General features: G+C 49.1%; 1 pseudogene; it reads left to right on the top strand.

Annotated features, from left to right (window-relative positions):
* The first annotated feature begins 15,804 nt into the window (after positions 1–15,804).
* Positions 15,805–16,471, top strand: LOC748263 (small ribosomal subunit protein uS4-like; annotated as a pseudogene).
* Positions 16,472–16,975: the final 504 nt, after the last annotated feature.

The raw sequence follows: 16,975 nt of genomic DNA, 5'->3' as shown, positions 1-16,975 counted from the left end.
TTTTTTTTTTTAGAGACAGAATTTCATTCTGTCACACAGGCTGGAGGGCAGTGCCACAGCTCCCTGCAGCCTTGAACTCCAGGGCTCAAGTAATCCCCTAGCTTCAGCCTCCCAATGGCTGGGACTACAGGTGTGCCCTCTATGCCTGGCTAAAGCCTTTTGTTTTTGTTTGTTTGTTTGTTTTTTTGAGACAGAATTTCTCTCTTGTTGCCCAGGCTGGAGTTCAATGGCGCCATCTTGGCTCACCACAACCCTGCCTCCCTGGTTCAAGTGCTTCTCCTGCCTCAGCCTCCTGAGTAGCTGGGATTACAGGCATGCGCCACCACGCCTGGCTAATTTCGTATTTTTAGTAGAGACAGGGTTTCTCCATGTTGGTCAGGCTGGCCTCGAACTCCCAACCTCAGGTGATCCGCCCACCTTGGCCTCCCAAAGTGCTTGGATTACAGGCATGAGCCACCGCACCCAGCCAAGGCTTTTGATTTGTTTACTGGAACCTCATTGCAAACAACCAAAGATAATAAATAATGAATGATGCCACTACATGCAATAACTGTCATCCCGTTTTCCACCTCCCAGGATATCATCACATCATTAAACAGTTCATCAAAGAGCAAAGAGGTGAATAACCTAATCCCAGAATCCCGTCTTCAGCATCTTTTTTTTTTTTTTTTTTAGACGGAGTTTTACTCTGTCACCCAGGCTGGAGTGCAGTGGCGCGATCTCAGCTCACTGCAACCTCTGCTTCCCAGGTCCGAGCAATTCTCCTGCCTCAGCCTCCCGAGTAGCTGGGACTACAGGCGCCCGCCACCAGGCCTAGCTGATTTCTGTATTTTTAATAGAGACAGCGTTTCGCCATGTTGGCCAAGCTGGTCTCAAACTCCTGACCTCAGGTGCAGTTGGCCTCCCAAAGTGCTGGGATTACAGGTGTGAGCCACCGCGCTCAGTCCAGCATCTGTTTTCTGAGACCACTGGTAGAGGGAAAAGCAACTTCATCTTGGATGCTCATCGGCCATGTTGGCATCTGACTCACCCCAGCTCTGGGAAGGGCCCTAAGATTTCCAGTTTAGGCTGGGCACGGTGGCTCACACCTGTAATCCCAGCACTTTGGGAGGCCAAGGCGGGTGGATCACGAGGTCAGGAGATCAAGACCATCTTGGCTAACACAGTGAAACCCCGTCCCTACTAAAAATACAAAACATTAGCCAGGTGTGGTGACAGGCACCTGTAATCCCAGCTACTCAGGAGACTGAGGCAGGAGAATGGCATGAACCCAGGAGGTGGAACTCGCAATGAGCTGAGATCGCGCGCGCCACTGCACTCCAGCCTGACAGGTGTGAGCCACCGCTCCCGGCCAATCACCTTTTCTTTATGGTCTATAAGCTTTAGGTCTAGCGGGGTAACAGTGCAGGGATCTGCTGTCTTTTTTTTTTTTTTTTTTTTTCTTTTTAGAGTCTCATTCTGTCGCCCAGGCTGGAGTACAATGGCACAATCTCGTCTCACTGCAACCTCCACCTCCCAGGCTCAAGTGATTCTTCTGCCTCAGCCTTCTGAGTAACTAGGACTACAGGAGCGCACCACCACGCCCGGCTAATTTTTTGTATTTTTAGTAGAGACGGGGTTTCGCCATGTTGGTCAGGCTGGTCTCAAACTCCTGACTCAGTGATCCATCTGCCTTGGCCTCCCAAAGTGCTGGGATTACAGGCGTGAGCCACCGTGTCCAGCCTTCTGTGTTTGTTTGTTTGTTTTTTTGAGACAAGGTCTGGCTCTCTCGCCCATGCTGGAGTGTAGTGGCACAAAGATGACTCACTGCAGCCTCAACCTCCTGGGCTCAACTGATTCGTCCACCTCAGCCTCCCGAGTAGTTGGGACCACAGGTGCATGCCACCATGCCCAGCTAATTTTTTTATCTTTTGTAGAGACAAGGTCTCACCATGTTGCCCAGGCTGTTTTCAAACTCCTAGGCTCAAGTGATCCACTGGCCTTAGCCTCCCAAAGTGCTAGGATTATAGGCATGAGCCATTGTCCCTGGTCCAGCTTCTGTTCTTAAGTCCCTATTAAATGTTTATTTCTAAGAAACTAGGTTGGGCGTGGTGGTTCACACCTGCAATCCCAGCACTTTGGGAGGCTGAGGCAGGTGGATCACCTGAGGTCAAGAGCTGGAGACCAGCCTGACCAACATGGCAAAACCCCGTCTCTACTAAAAATGCAAAAATTAGCTGGGTGTGGTGGTGCATGCCTATAGTCCCAGTACTTTGGGAGGCCGAGGTGGGCAGATCACTTGAGGCTAGGAGTTCAAGACTAGCCTGGACAACATGAAGAAACACCGTCTCTACTAAAAAAACAAAAATTAGCTGGGAGTGGTGGTGCACACCTGTAACCCAGCTACTCTGGAGGCTGAGGCAGGAGAATCGCTTGAACCTGGGAGGCAGAAGTTGCAGTGAGCCAAGATCGCACCACTGCACTCCAGCCTGGGTGACAGAGTAAGACTCTGTCTCAAAAAACTAAAACTAAAAATTAATTACTTCAGGCCAGGCGCGGTGGCTCATGCCTGTAATCCCAGCACTTGGGAGGCCGAGGTGGGCGGATCACCTAAGGTCAGGAGTTTGAGACCAGCCTGGCCAATGTGGTGAAACCCCATCCCTACTAAAAATGCAAAAAATTAGCTGGGCGTGGTGGCGGCGCCTGTAATCCCAGCTACTCGGGAGGCTGAGGCAGGAGAAACACTTGAACCGAGGAGGTGGAGGTTGCAGTGAGCTGAGATCCCGCCACTGCACTCCAGCCTGGGCGACAGAGCAAGACTCTGTCTCAAAAAAAAAAAAAAAATTAATTACTTCAGTCCGATCAAACCTTACATTCCATCCTCCCTGGTCCAAAACCCTTAGAATCCATTGCTACACATACCCACAGGTTTGCGAGCTCTTTGGAATAACTCCTTCTGGAGCTGAGAGTTTAAAGTCCTGAGCTCATCTTAGAGCGACAGCGAGTGAGAGAACAACCTAGGTTTCAGAGCACTCCAAAATTCAGAAGCCTAAAATCAAATAAGTGATGGAACTCACGGTGGAAAACGAAAGGAATAACCAGCGAGTAGGAGGAGAATCAAAATAAGATGATGTGGCCGGGCACGGTGGCTCACGCCTGTAATCCCAGCACTGTGGGAGGCCGCGGCGGGCGGATCACCTGAGGTCGGGAGTTGGAGACCAGCCTGGCCAGCATGGTGAAACCCCGTCTCTACTAAAAATACAAAAATTAGCCGGGCGTGGTGGGTGGCACCACTACTACCCCGCTACTCGGGAGGCTGAGGCAGGATAATTGCTTGAACCTGGGAGCAGAGATTACAGTGAGCCAAGATTGCACGATCGCACTCCAGCCTGGGTGACAAGAGTGAAACTCCATCTCAAAAATAAAATAAAATAAAATAAGATGATGTCCTTGAAGGCAGTGAAAAAATGTACCAATGAGGAGGGAGCAATCAATTCCAAATGCTTCTGTTGGTCAGCTACGATGAGAACCGGGAAACTGATTATAGCATTGAGCAACAAAAGTATTTTCACTGGAGTGATGGTTGAAGGAGACTGAAGGAATGACTTTTTTGAGACGGAGTCTTGCTCTGTCGCCCAGGCTGGAGTGCAGTGGCGCGATCTCGGCCCACTGCAAGCTCTGCCTCCCAGGTTCACGCCATTCTCCTGCCTCAGCCTCTGGAGTAGCTGGGACTACAGGCGCCTGCCACCACGCCCGGCTAATTTTTTTTTTTTTTTTTTTTTTGTATTTTTAGTAGAGACAGGGTTTCACCATGTTCGCCAGGATGGTCTCGATCTCCTGACCTCGTGATCCTCCCACCTCAGCCTCCAAAAGTGCTGGGATTACAGGTGCGAGCCACTGCACCCAGCCTCAAGTCTCAAAGTCCCACTCATTTTCAACTGATGCCCAAACCTTCATATTAGAAACTTGTGCTGGGTGCGGTGGCTCACGCCTGTAATCCCAGCACTTTGGGAGGCCGAGGCGGGTGGATCACGAGGTCAGGAAATTGAGACCATCCTGACTAACACAGTGAAACCCCGTCTCTACTAAAAATACAAAAAATTAGCCGGGCTTGGCGGCAGGCACCTGTAGTCCCAGCTACTCGGGAGGCTGAAACAGGAGAATGGCGTGAACCCGGGAGGCAGAGCTTGTAGTGAGCCGAGATGGCTCCACTGCACTCTAGCATGGGCGACAGAGTGAGACTCTGTCTCAAAAATAAATAAATAAAATAAAATAAAATAAAAATTAGCTGGGCATGGTGGTGCATGCCTGTGGTCCCACCTACTCAGGAGGCTGAGGTGGGAGGATTGCTTGAGCCCAGGAGCTCGAGGCTGCAATGAGCTATGATCACACCACTCTCCTTCAGCCTGGGCGCCAGAGTAAGACCCTGTCTCAAAAAATAATAATAGATAAATAAATGAATAAACAATTTTCCAAAACCTACCTTTGGAAAGCTCCTTCCTATTACAAATATCTGTGTCAGTCAGGGTATATTCAGGAGACAGAAATCACACTGGTTATTTTAACAGAGATGATCGAATATAAATAAATTTAGGTATTAAAGGATTGGTAACTAGGAAACTGAAAAGGCAAAAAGAGGACCCTGTGGTATTGTGGTGGCAGTAACTACAGGAAACAGCATTATATTGGTCCTGCTGTCACAGGACGCACCCCAAAATTGGGGTTCAGTCTGGGAGGCCAAGTGGGTTCTTGGCTTCACAGAGGAAAGAATTCAAGAGCAACACGACTTGAAGACCAGCCCGTGCAACATAGTGAGGCTCTGTCTATACTAAAAATAATTTTAGCCCAGGTGCAGTAGCTTACCCTGTAATCTCAACACTTTGGGAGGCCGAGGCTGGCGGATCACTTGAGGTCAGGAGTTCGAGACCAGCCTGACCAACATAGTGAAATCCTGTCTCTACTCACAATACAAAAATTAGCTGGGCATGGCGGCACGCACCTGTAATCCCAGCTACTTGGGAGACTGAGGCTGGAGAATCGCTTGAGCCCAGGAGGCAGAGGTTGCAGTGAACCAAGATCGTGCCATTGCACTCCAGCCTGGGCAACTCTGTCTCAAAAAAATAAATAAATAAAAATAAATTTTAAAAATTGGCCTAGTGGACATGGTGGTGCCTACTTGTAGTCCCAGCTACTTGGGAGGCTGAGGCCAGAGGGTTGTTTGAGTCTGGGAGGTTGAGGCTATCGTGAGCCATGATGGTACCACTGCAGTCTAGTCTGGGTAACAGAGTGAGACCCTGTCTAGAAAAAAAATAATACATTGAAGAGCAAGTGGATTCAGTAAAGTGAAAGCAAGATTATTAAGGAAGTAAAGGACTAGCCAGGCGTGGTGGCTCATGCCTGTAATCCCAGCACTTTGGGAGGTGTAGGCGGGTGGATCACCTGAGGTCAGGAGTTCGAGACCAGCCTGACCAAAATGATTAAACCCTATCTCTACTAAAAATACAAAAATTAGCCAGGCGTGGTGGCATGCGCCTGTAATCCCAGCTACTTGGGAGGCTGAGACAGGAGGCTCTCTTGAACCCGGGAGGCAGAAGTTGCAGTGAGCGGAGATCACACCATTGCACTCCAGCCTGGGCAACAAAAGTGAAACTCCGTCTCAAAAAAAAAAAGAAAGTAAAGGAAAAAAGGGGCTGGGTGCAGTGTCTCACCCCTGTAATCCCAGCACTTTGGAGGCCAAGGCAGGTGGATCACTTGACGCCAGGAGTTCAAGACCAGCCTGGCCAATATGGTGAAACCCCATTTCTACTAAAAAATACAAAAATTGGCCGGGCGCTGTGGCTCACGCCTGTAATCCCCATCTCTACTAAAAATACAAAATTAGCTGGGCATGGTGGCGCATGCCTGTAATCCCAGCTACTTGGGAGGCTGAGGCAGGAGAATCGCTTGAACCCGGTAGGCGGAGGTTGCGGTGAGCCAAGATGGTGCCACTGCACTCCAGCCTGGGCAACAAGAGTGGAACTCCGTCTCAAAACAACAACAACAACAAAAAACAAAACAAATACAAAAATTAGCCGGGTGTGGTAGCGTGTGCCTGTAGTCCCAGCTACTCAGGAGGCTAAGGCACAAGAAATGCTTGAACCTGGGAGGTGGAGTTTGCAATGAGCCGAGAATATGTCTCTACTCCAGCAGCCTGGGCGACAGAGGGAGACCCTGTCTCCAGAAAAAAAAAAAAAAAAAAAAAAAAGGGAGTGAATCAAAGAGTGGCTACCCCACAGGTAGAGTAGTCCTAAGGGCTATTGGTTGGCTGTTTTGATATATTTTTATGGTTATAGTTATTTTTTGATTATATGCTAAATAAGGGGTGGATTATACATGAGTTTTCTGGGTAAGGAACAGGGAGCTCCCAGAACCTGAATTTTCTCCCCCATCCAGATGATACTGAGTAACTTCTCAGCATGGCCGTGGCATTTGCAAACTGTCATGGTGCGGGTGGAAGTGTTTTTGGCATGCAAATGCATTCTAATTAGTGTATAATGAGCAGTGAGGGTAGCCAGAGGTCGCTTTCATCCTGTCTTGGTTCCAGCTGGTTTTGGCCAGTTTCTTTTACTGTCTCCTGTGTTATCAGCAGGGTCGTGTCACATGTTGTCTTGGAAGTTAGTCCTGCCAAATTCCTACTTTATTCCCTGCTCAAACATTATATAGGCTTCCTTAATCTTTTTTTCTTTTTTCTTTTTTTTTTTTTTTGAGACAGAGTTTCGCTCTTGTTGCCCAGGCTGGGGTGCAATGGCACGATCTCGGCTCACCGCAACCTCCGCCTCCCGAGTAGCTGGGATTACAGGTACCCGCCATCATGCCCAGCTAATTTTTGTGTTTTTAGTAGAGATGGGGTTTCACCATTTTGGCCAGGCTGGTCTTGAACTCCTGACCTCAGGTTATCCACCCGCCTTGGCCTCCCAAAGTGCTGGGATTACAGGCGTGAGCCACCGCGCCAAGCCCTCCCCACCCTAATCTTATTATGTAAATGAACTCTCCCCATGGCCAGAGCCCTCTTGTCTGCTCATTAACTGTACACGTGGCTGGCAGAGAAGGGAAGATGGAGCCACCATATTGAACATGTCTAGTCCCTAGTTCCTTGTTCCCGCCAGGCCGGCGTTCACCCAGGCAAGCTCCCAGCTTGCATGCCTATCTCTGCAGCTCAACTTTACAAGCCGCTCTTCATTAGAAAATGATTCGGGGCTGCTTTTCATTAAAAAGGAAAGCCTTACCAAGGACTCCCTTACCCTATCAGTCTAAGTGATTTCGTCTTAACTCCTACATCACCTTGACCTTGATCCTCTTCATGGGCGGGAACTGGAGTGGCTTTTTTGGCTCAGCCTGCTGCTGGTGACTCCTCATGAGAGGGAGCGTGGGAGCAAGCGAGTGCAGGAACTGAAGGGAACAAACGCTGGAGCCGGCCAGTCACTCCTCTCTGGTGGGAGCAGGCTCTGTGTGGGAGCGTCCAAGCCCCTGCCCTCTCAGCACCCGGGTTCTTGACTGGTGTCCAGGAAGAATTAGGTCACACGAACAGATTGTAGGGTAGTGTATGGGGAGGATTTTATTGGGTGATGGAAGTGGCTCTCAGTGGAATGGAGGCCAGGGGAGGGTGTGGGAAGGTGATCTTTCCCTGAAGCTGCGCCATCTGAAGTTAGCCGTGTCTATCCGTAGTCTTTGATGCTCAGCCATCAGCCGCTTGTGTTGCTCTGCCAGCGGCAGTCTTTTTCTGGGCACAGGATAGAGGTGTGGCAGGCCAAAAAGGCAACATTTGGATGGAAAAATGGGGTCAGCTGTTTTCACTTAGGGCGGCGGTTCCAGGCTTAAGGATAGGGTTTAGCCGGGACTCCAGCTGTTCTGTACCAGTCTCGGTATGATGAAGGTAGCCAGGTAGTTGTTCGTGTATCTTGTTGATATTTTTCTCCATTTGATCTGAGGTGTTTATGTAGGTACAGCAGGTTTTATTAATTACAGTTGTCCCACTGACCATACTAATTACTAATGTTCCATTAGACCATGGATAGACTAATGCTAATCTGTTACCCATTACTACATCTGTTACAGAATCAAGGGACAGTCTCAATTTATCTAAACTGTCCTGTAGTCTATGAGACAGCAGTGTACAGAGTAAAGAAGTACAGGTTTTTTTTTTGTTTTTTTTTTTTGAAACAGAGTCTCGCTCTGTCACCCAGGCTGGAGTGCAGTGGTGTGACCTCGGCTCACTGCAAGCTCCGCCTCCCGGGTTCACACTGTTCTCCTGCCTCAGCCTCCCGAGTAGCTGGGACTACAGACGCCCACCACCACACCTGGCTAATTTTTTATATTTTTAGTAGAGACGGGGTTTCACCATGTTAGTCAGGACGGTCTCGATCTCCTGATTTCATGATCCACCTGCCTTGGCCTCCCAAAGTGCTGGGAATACAGGTGTGAACCACCGTGCCTGGCTGAGTGAAGAAGTAAAGTTTTGAAGAGTTGCCTCATGATGGGCAAATCCTCCCCATGGGGCCAACAAGTTGATGGCAGCCCCAACTCCAGCCAAGATAAGGCCAACTGCCTGCTTAGCACTTGGGTGAGTGATGTCATGTAACTGTATATTAGAGGGCTTTGCCTGTCCTGTTATACATTGACCCCTGAACCAAACGTTATCAATACACTGTTAACCACGGGTTTTATGATTTCAAATGAAAGAAAAGTTATTTGGAGGCTGACTGAATGGGTATCTGATATGGTTTGGCTCTGTGTCCCCACCCAAATCTCATCTCAAATTGTAATGCCCGTAATCCGCACACGTCGAGGGAGGATCCAGGCGGGAGGTGATTGGATCATGGTGGTGGTTTTCCCCACACTGTTCTCGTGGTAGTGAGTGAGTTCTCATGAGATATGATGGTTTTATGAGGCAGTTGTTCCTGCGCTTGCCCCTCTCTCTCTCTTGCCACCACGTGAGACGTGCCTGCTTTCCCTTCCTCCATGATTGTAAGTTTCCTGAGGCCTTCCCAGCCATGCAGAATTGTGAGTCAATTAAAACTCTTTTCTTTATAAATTACCCAGTCTGAGCTATGTCTTTATAGCAGTGTGACAACGGACTACTACAGCGTCCATATAGCCAAAGGTATCCATTGGGAGCACAAACCCATGTGGGAGGGGAGTTAAGAAGGTTGAGCATCTCTGTTATCTAAGTGACGCTTTGGTTTAAGCATGAATGGGATAAGAATTTGGGGGGAGGCCAGGGACAGTGGCTCACGCCTATAATCCCATCACTTTGGGAGGCTGAGGTGGGCAGATCACTTGAGGTCAGGAGTTTGAGACCAGCCTGGCCAACATGGCGAAACCTCATCTCTACTAAATATACAAAAATTAGCTGGGTGTGGTGGCGGGTGCCTGTAATCCCAGCTACTCAGGAGGCTGAGGTAGGAGAATTATTTAAACCCAGGAGGTGGAGGTTGCAGTGAGCCAAGATCTCTCCACTGCACTCCAGCCTGGGCAACAGAGCGATACTCCATCTCAAAAAAAAAAAAAGAGAAAAAAAGAATTTGACTGGAAAGTGGTAATTTAAAATAATGCCATTATTATGAGAGGCAGCTATAGGAGTAGAGAAGGGCATAATTGTCTACAGAGGGACTAAGACCCTCCAGGGAGACAAGAAGAAATGTACTTGATGGTACCATCAGGGCAAAAATGTGTGGCATTTACTTGACAGGTAGTGTTAAAAGATCCTGCCCTGGCCAGGCGCAGTGGCTCACGCCTGTAATCCCAGCACTTTGGGAGGCCGAGGCGGGTGGATCACCTGAGGTCAAGAGTTCAAGACCAGCCTGGCCAGCATGGTGAAACCCCCATCTCTACTGAAAATACAAAAAAATTAGCCAGGCATGGTGGCAGGTGCCTGTAATCCCAGCTACTTGGGAGGCTGAGGCAGGAGAATCGCTTGAACCTGGAAGGCAGAGGTTGCAGTGAGCCGAGATCACGCATTGCACTCCAGCCTGGGCAACAAGAGCGATACTTTGTAAAAAAAAAAAAACTTGCCCTATAAATGGCATTGAATAAGTGGTACAAAGTAGATCCCATTGCCTGTAGGAGAGATGGCATGGGTATTATGATAGTACTGAGGACAGGCCAGGTGGGTAACATTGCAGGAAAACAATTTTAAAGGGACGGCCGTCTAGTTGGGAAGTTTCCTATGGGAGCAGGCAAGGTCCAATAAATAATTCGAATAGAGAGTGTTTCCTAAAGCAATGTTTAAGACGGCGAGGAAAAGAAACATCATTGTTGGCCGGGCATGGTGGCCCACCCCCATAATCCCAGCACTCTGGGAGGCTGAGGCAGGTTGATCACCTGAGGTCAGGAGCTTGAGACCAGCCTGGGCAACCTGTTGAAACCCCGTGTTTACTAAAAATACAAGAAATTAGATGATCATGGTGGCAGGCACCTGTAATCCCAGCTACTCTGGAGGCTGAAGCAAGAGAATCACTTGAATCTGGGAGGTGGAGGTTGCAGTGAGCTGAGATCATCCCACTGCACTCCAGCCTGGGCGACAGAGCAACACTCTGTCTCAAAAAAAAAAAAAAAAAAAAAAAAATGGTGATACCAGTGGGCTGTGAGAGGTCCCCAAATGCCAGGCTCTTGACATCATCACGAGAAGTAAGGAATTCAAGGATGAGTCAGAAGATAGTGAAAGTAAGGAGATTTATTGCAAAGCAAAAAGTACACAAGAAAAAGGCATGTGGGCAGGTTCAAGAGAGAGTGACACAATGGGGTTAGGGCTACTACCTTTTCCTCTTTTTTTATTTTTTATTTATTTATTATTTATTATTTTTTTTTGAGACAGAGTCTCGCTCTGTCCCCCAGGCTGGAGTGCAGTGGCGCGATCTCTGCTCACTGCAAACTCCGACTCCCGGGTTCACGCCATTCTCCTGCCTCAGCCTCCCGAGTAGCTGGGACTGCAGGCGCCCGCCACCAAGCCCACCTAATTTTTTGTATTTTTAGTACAGACAGGGTTTCACCATGTTAGCCAGGATGGTCTCGATTTCCTGACCTTGTGATCTGCCCGCCTCGGCCTCCCAAAGTGCTGGGATTACAGGCGTGAGCCACTGCGCCCAGCCTCTTTCTTTCCTTCTTTCTTTCTCTCCCTCCCTCTCTGTCTCTCTTTCTTTCTTTCTCTCTCTCCTTCCTTCTCCTTTTCCTTTCCTTTCCTTTCCTTTCCTTTCTTTCCTTTTTCTTGGAAGGGGTCTCACTCTGTCACCCAGGCTGGAGTACAGTAGCATGATCATGACTCATTGCAGCCTTGACCTCCCAGGCTCAAGCCATCCTCTCACCTCAGCCTCCCAAGTAGCTGGGACTACAGGCATGTGCCCCCAAGCCCGGCTAATTTTTAAACTTTTTTGTGGAGATGGGGTCTTGCTATGTTGCACAGGCTGGTCTCAAGCTCCTAGGCTCAAGCTATCCTCCCACCTCAGCCTCCCAAAATGCTGGTCAGAAGTTCGAGACCAGCCTGACCAACATGGAGAAACCCTGTCTCTACTAAAAATACAAAATTAGCCGGGCATGGTGGCCCATGCCTATAATCCCAGCTACTTGGGAGGCTGAGGCAGGAGAATCACTTGAACCCGGAGGCGGAGGTTGCAGTAAGCTGAGATCGAGCCATTGTACTCCAGCCTGGGCAACAAGAGCAAAACTCTGTCTCAAAAAAAAAAAGAAAAAAAAAAAAACAAGAACAAAAATGTATTGGGAGTCTGGGTGTAAAGTTATATAAAAGAAAGCATCTGGGCTGGGCGCGGTGGTCATTGCTCTAAGCCCAGCATTTTGGGAGGCTAAGGTGCGTGGGTCACCTGAGGTCAGGAGATCGAGACCATCCTGGCTAACATGATGAAACCCTGTCTCTACTAAAAATACAAAAAATTAGCCTGGCATGATGGCACACGTCTGTAGTCCCAGCTACTCGGGAGGCTGAGGCAGGAGAATTGCTTGAACCTGGGAGGCAGAGATTGCAGTGAGCCAAGATCATGCCACTGCACTCCAACCTGGGTGACAGAGCAAGATTCCATCTCAAAAAAAAAAAAAAAAAAAAAAAGCATGTTTATATCCAATGCCATGAACCAATTAGCGTTTCCTGGGACATGGGTCAGCATCGTGTGAGGGTTGGGAACTACTGGCAGGACTGGAATTCCTGCCTTATTGACTGCCCTCAGAGCCTTGACAAACTCGTATCCCCATCTGGTTATTTTATAGGCAGCATGGGGGTGTTATATGGGGACTGACAGAGTTGTAACACTGTGTACTTTATTATTTATTTATTTATTTATTTAGCCAAGATGGTCTCGATCTCCTGACCCCGTGATCCACCTGCCTTGGCCTCCCAAAGTGCTGGGATTACAGGCATGAGCCATCGCGCCCAGCCTATTTAGTTTTTTTGAGATGAAGTCTTGCTCTGTCACCCAGGCTGGAGTGCAGTGGCGCCATCTCTGCCCACTGCAACCTCTTCCTCCCAGGTTCCAGCAATTTTCCTGCCTCAGCCTCCCAAGTAGATGGGACTACAGGCATTCACCACCACACCCAGCTAATTTTTGTATTTTTAGTAGAGACGGGCTTTCACCATGTTGACCAGGCTTGTTGGGGTGATCAGACCCAACACCAGGTCGTGGGGGCTACGAAGTCCGGCAGAATCAAAGGAATGAGACAAAACAAGTTAAGAGTACATAGGATGGGTCCAGGGGGCCAACACTGGTGTATGGAGGCTGTGAAGGCCCTGAGCTCTGGGAGCCCACACTATTTATTGGTAATCAAACAAAGAAGCAGGTGGTGAGGACGTGCGGACATGGGGGTAGAAAGGTAATGGTGCATCAAGCGTAGCTATGACAGTTTAGCGTATGCTCTGCTAGTTGAGATAAAGGAGAACAGGTTCTTTTCACTCAAGACACAACCAATTTATGATCTTGGGAGAGCAAGGAGCAAGGGGCCAGCGAGTCTGGACACATTCCAGAGGCTATGAGGGGTTTTATGCCCAGAGCCCTGGATTCTTTACAAGCCACAAGGGGTTTTATGCCCTGGGCTTAGATTGCGGTGTGGCAGGGCAGCCTTCCACCCTTAGGCACAGAGCTTGGTGTTCCATAGGCCACGAGGGGTTTGAGACCCTGAACCCAAGACATGTTCCAAGACTCTTTTACATTATGTCAGACAAGCAAGCCCTGCCTCAGCTCTTCTTCCAAGTCCTGACCTGAGGTGATCCACCCACTTCAGCCTCCCAAAATGCTAGGATTATAGGCGTGAGCCACCACACCTGGCCCTAACACTCTGTACTTCTAAAACTTTGTTACTGGCCAGGGACAGTGGCTCACGCCTGTAATCCCAGCACTTTGGGAGGCCGAGGCAGGCGGATCACTAGAGTTCAGCAGTTTGAGACCAGCCTGGTCAACATGGTGAAACACCATCTCTACTAAAAATTTAAAAGTTAGCCGGGAGTGGTGTCAGGCACCTGTAATCTCAGCTACTTGGGAGGCTGAGGCAGGAGAATTGCTTAAACCCAGGAGGTGGAGGATGCAGTGAGCCGAGATTGTGCCACTGCACTCCAGCCTGGGCGACAGAGCAAGCCTGTCTCAAAAAAAAAAAAAAAAAAAAAAAAGGATGAAAAGAGGTTTAATAGACTTACAGTTCCACATAGCTGGGGAGGCCTCACAATCATGGCAGAATGCAAAAGGCACGTCTTACATGGTGGCAGGCAAGAGAGAATGAGAGCCAAGCACAAGGGGAAACTCCTTATAAAACCATCTGATCTCATGAGACTTATTCACTACCAGAACAGTATGGGGGAAACTTCCCCCATGATTCAAGTATCTCCCACTGGGTTCCTCCCACGACATGGGGGAATTATGGGAGCTACAATTCAATATGAGATTTGGGCAGGGACACAGCCAAACCAGATCAGGGGCCAATCTGGGGTTGCATTCCCTCCTCCCGATAAATGGCATGGCTTTGATTGCAAGTGGCCATTCCATTTGTGGTTTCATGGGGAGTGCCTAGAATCCTCTGTTTTTCCTCTACTGTAGAGCAGGTAGACAATAATATCCATTAGTCATGCCAAGTCAGGTCACAGGACATGGCCAACTTAACAAACTCTTCAATAAATTACTGGATTCTCCAAAAACTGGCCAAACTTATCCTTACATAAAGCCAAATCAGACTCAGAAAGAGGCACACGTCCTCTATTTTATTGATTGATTGATACTTTTTGAGACAGTCTCTATCACCCAGCTGGAGTGCAGTAACATGATCTCAGCTCACTGCAACCTCTGCCTCCCGGGCTCAAGCAATTCTCCTGCCTCAGCCTCCCAAGTAGCTGGGACTAAAGGCATAACACCATACCCAGCTAATTTTTTGTATTTTTAGTAGAGACGGGGTTTTACTATGCTGTCCAGGCTGGTCTCAAACTCCTAACTTTGTGATCCACCCGCCTCGGCCTCCCAAACTGCTGGAATTACAGGTATGACTGCCACACCTGGCCGCAAAGAACTATTTTTAGGCTAAAATTTCTGGTTTTCCAGTTTGTAATGACCCAGGCAGTATTCCAACCAAAAATAAATTTCTGGCCAGGTGCAGTGGCTCACGCCTGTAATCCCAGCTACTCGGGAGACTGAGGCACAAGAATCATTTGGGCTTGGGAAGAGGAGGTTGCAGTGAGCCGAGATTGCACCACTGCACTCCAGCCTGGGTGACAGAGTGAAACTCGGTCTCAAACAGGCCGGGCACGGTGGCTCACACCTGTAATCCCAGCACTTTGGGAGGCCAAGGCGGGTAGATCACGAGGTCAGGAGTTTAAGACCAGCCTGGCCAATATGGTGAAACCCCGTCTCTACTAAAAATATAAAAAATTAGCTGGGTGTGGTGGTGCAGGCCTGTAGTCCCAGCTACTTGGGAGACTGAGGCAGGAGAATCACTTGAAATTGGGAGGCGGAAGTTTCAGTGAGCCATTGCGCCACTGCACTCCAGCCTGGGCGACAGAATGAGACTCCGTACAACAAAAAAAACAAATTTGAGTCTGGCTACCAGTACAACCACGCAACCTGAATCCAGGGCACCAAATACCAAAAGACCTGGGGCCTCCAGATATCAGTCACCAAGGGTCCCCACACCAAATGACGAAAACCCCGGAGCATCCTGAGGGTGGCCAACAGTGAACCCCAAAGGCACAACTGAGGCTACTGAACAATGTGACTCTGGCATCCCAGAGTCAGAACAAAGGGGTTCCTCTCCAAAATAAAGAATTCAAAACAAGGAAAGTGCCCTACCTGATACAGAATAGCAAAAATTGCTCAAATAGCCAGAACAAATGCTACCAGTCCAACAGTGAAATAAGCGTCATAAGCATGCATTTTGGCACTAAGAGCAGAAAAGTAAAATAGTCATTAGAAAGAGAAAAGGCCTGAGAGAGGTGACAAGGCAGGTTATAAAGGGTGTGGCTGGGCTGGGTGTGGTGGCTCACACCTGTAATCCCAGCACTTTGGGAGGCCGAGGCGGGCGGATCACGAGGTCAGGAGCTCGAGACCATCCTGGCTAACACGTTGAAACCCTATCTGTATTAAAAATACAAAAAATTAGCCGGGCATGATGGTGGGCGCCTGCAGTCCCAGCTACTTGTGAGGCTGAGACAGGAGAATCGCTTGAACCCGGGAGGCGGAGGTTGCAGTGAGCCGAGATCGCGCCAGTGCACTCCAGCCTGGGCGACAGAGCGAGACTCTGTCTCAAAAAAAAAAAAAAAAAAAAAAAAAAAGAAAAAGAAAAAGAAAAGGAAAAAAGAAAATAAAAAGAAAGGAGCTCTTTCTCAGTGACCGGGTCCTGCGCTCAGGCGCAGACGGGGAAGCGGAGCCAACATGCCAGTGGCCCGGAGCTGGGTTTGTCGCAAAACTTATGTGACCCCGCGGAGACCCTTCGAGAAATCTCGTCTCGACCAAGAGCTGAAGCTGATCGGCGAGTATGGGCTCCGGAACAAACGTGAGGTCTAGAGGGTCAAATTTACCTTGGCCAACATCCGCAAGGCCGCCTGGGAACTGCTGACGCTTGATGAGAAGGACCCACGGCGTCTGTTCGAAGGCAACGTCCTGCTGCGGCGGCTGCTCCGCATTGGGGTGCTGGATGAGGGCAAGACGAAGCTGGATTACATCCTGGGCCTGAAGATAGAGGATTTCTTAGAGAGACGCCTGCAGACCCAGGTCTTCAAGCTGGGCTTGGCCAAGTCCATCCACCACGCTCGCGTGCTGATCCGCCAGCGCCGTATCAGGGTCCGCAATCAGGTGGTGAACGGGACGTCCCGTCCTTCACTGTCCGCCTGGATTCCCAGAAGCGCATCGACTTGTCTCTGCGCTCTCCCTATGGGGGTAGCCGCCCGGGCCGCGTGAAGAGGAAGAACGCCAAGAAGGGCCAGGGTGAGGGTGGGGCTGGAGATGATGAGGAGGAGGATTAAGTCCACCTGTCCCTCCTGGGCTGCTGGATTGTCTCGTTTTCCTGCCAAATAAACAAGATCAGCACTTTACAATTGGAAAAAAAAAAAAAAAAAGAAGGGAAAGTAAGAGTAGCAACCTCATAGGCAGAGTAGCTCTGAGGATCCTTGGTTGGTTATTTTAATGGTTAGTTCTTGAATATATGCTAAATAAAAGGTGAATTACGCATGGGTTTTCTAGATAAGGGGCAGGGAGTTCCCAGAACCTGGGCTTTCACCCCATCCAGACCACACAGGGTAACTTTTCAGCATGGCCATGGCATTTGTAAACTGTCATGGTGCTGGTGGCAGTGTTTTTAGCATGTTAATGCATTACAATTAGCATATAATGAGCAGTGAAAGTAACCAGACGTCACTTCCTTTTTAGTTGTTGTTGTATTTTGAGATGGAGTTTGGCTCTTGTTGCCCAGGCTGGAGTGCAATGGCGCGATCTTGGCTCACCACAACCTCTGCCTCCCGGGTTCAAGAAATTCTCCTGCCTCA

Source organism: Pan troglodytes, chromosome 20 (genome assembly GCF_028858775.2).
Source record: "Pan troglodytes isolate AG18354 chromosome 20, NHGRI_mPanTro3-v2.0_pri, whole genome shotgun sequence".
NCBI classification, from domain to species: domain Eukaryota; kingdom Metazoa; phylum Chordata; class Mammalia; order Primates; family Hominidae; genus Pan; species Pan troglodytes.
Note: the sequence above shows the minus strand (reverse complement) of the source record. Positions and strands in the feature narration are given on the sequence as shown.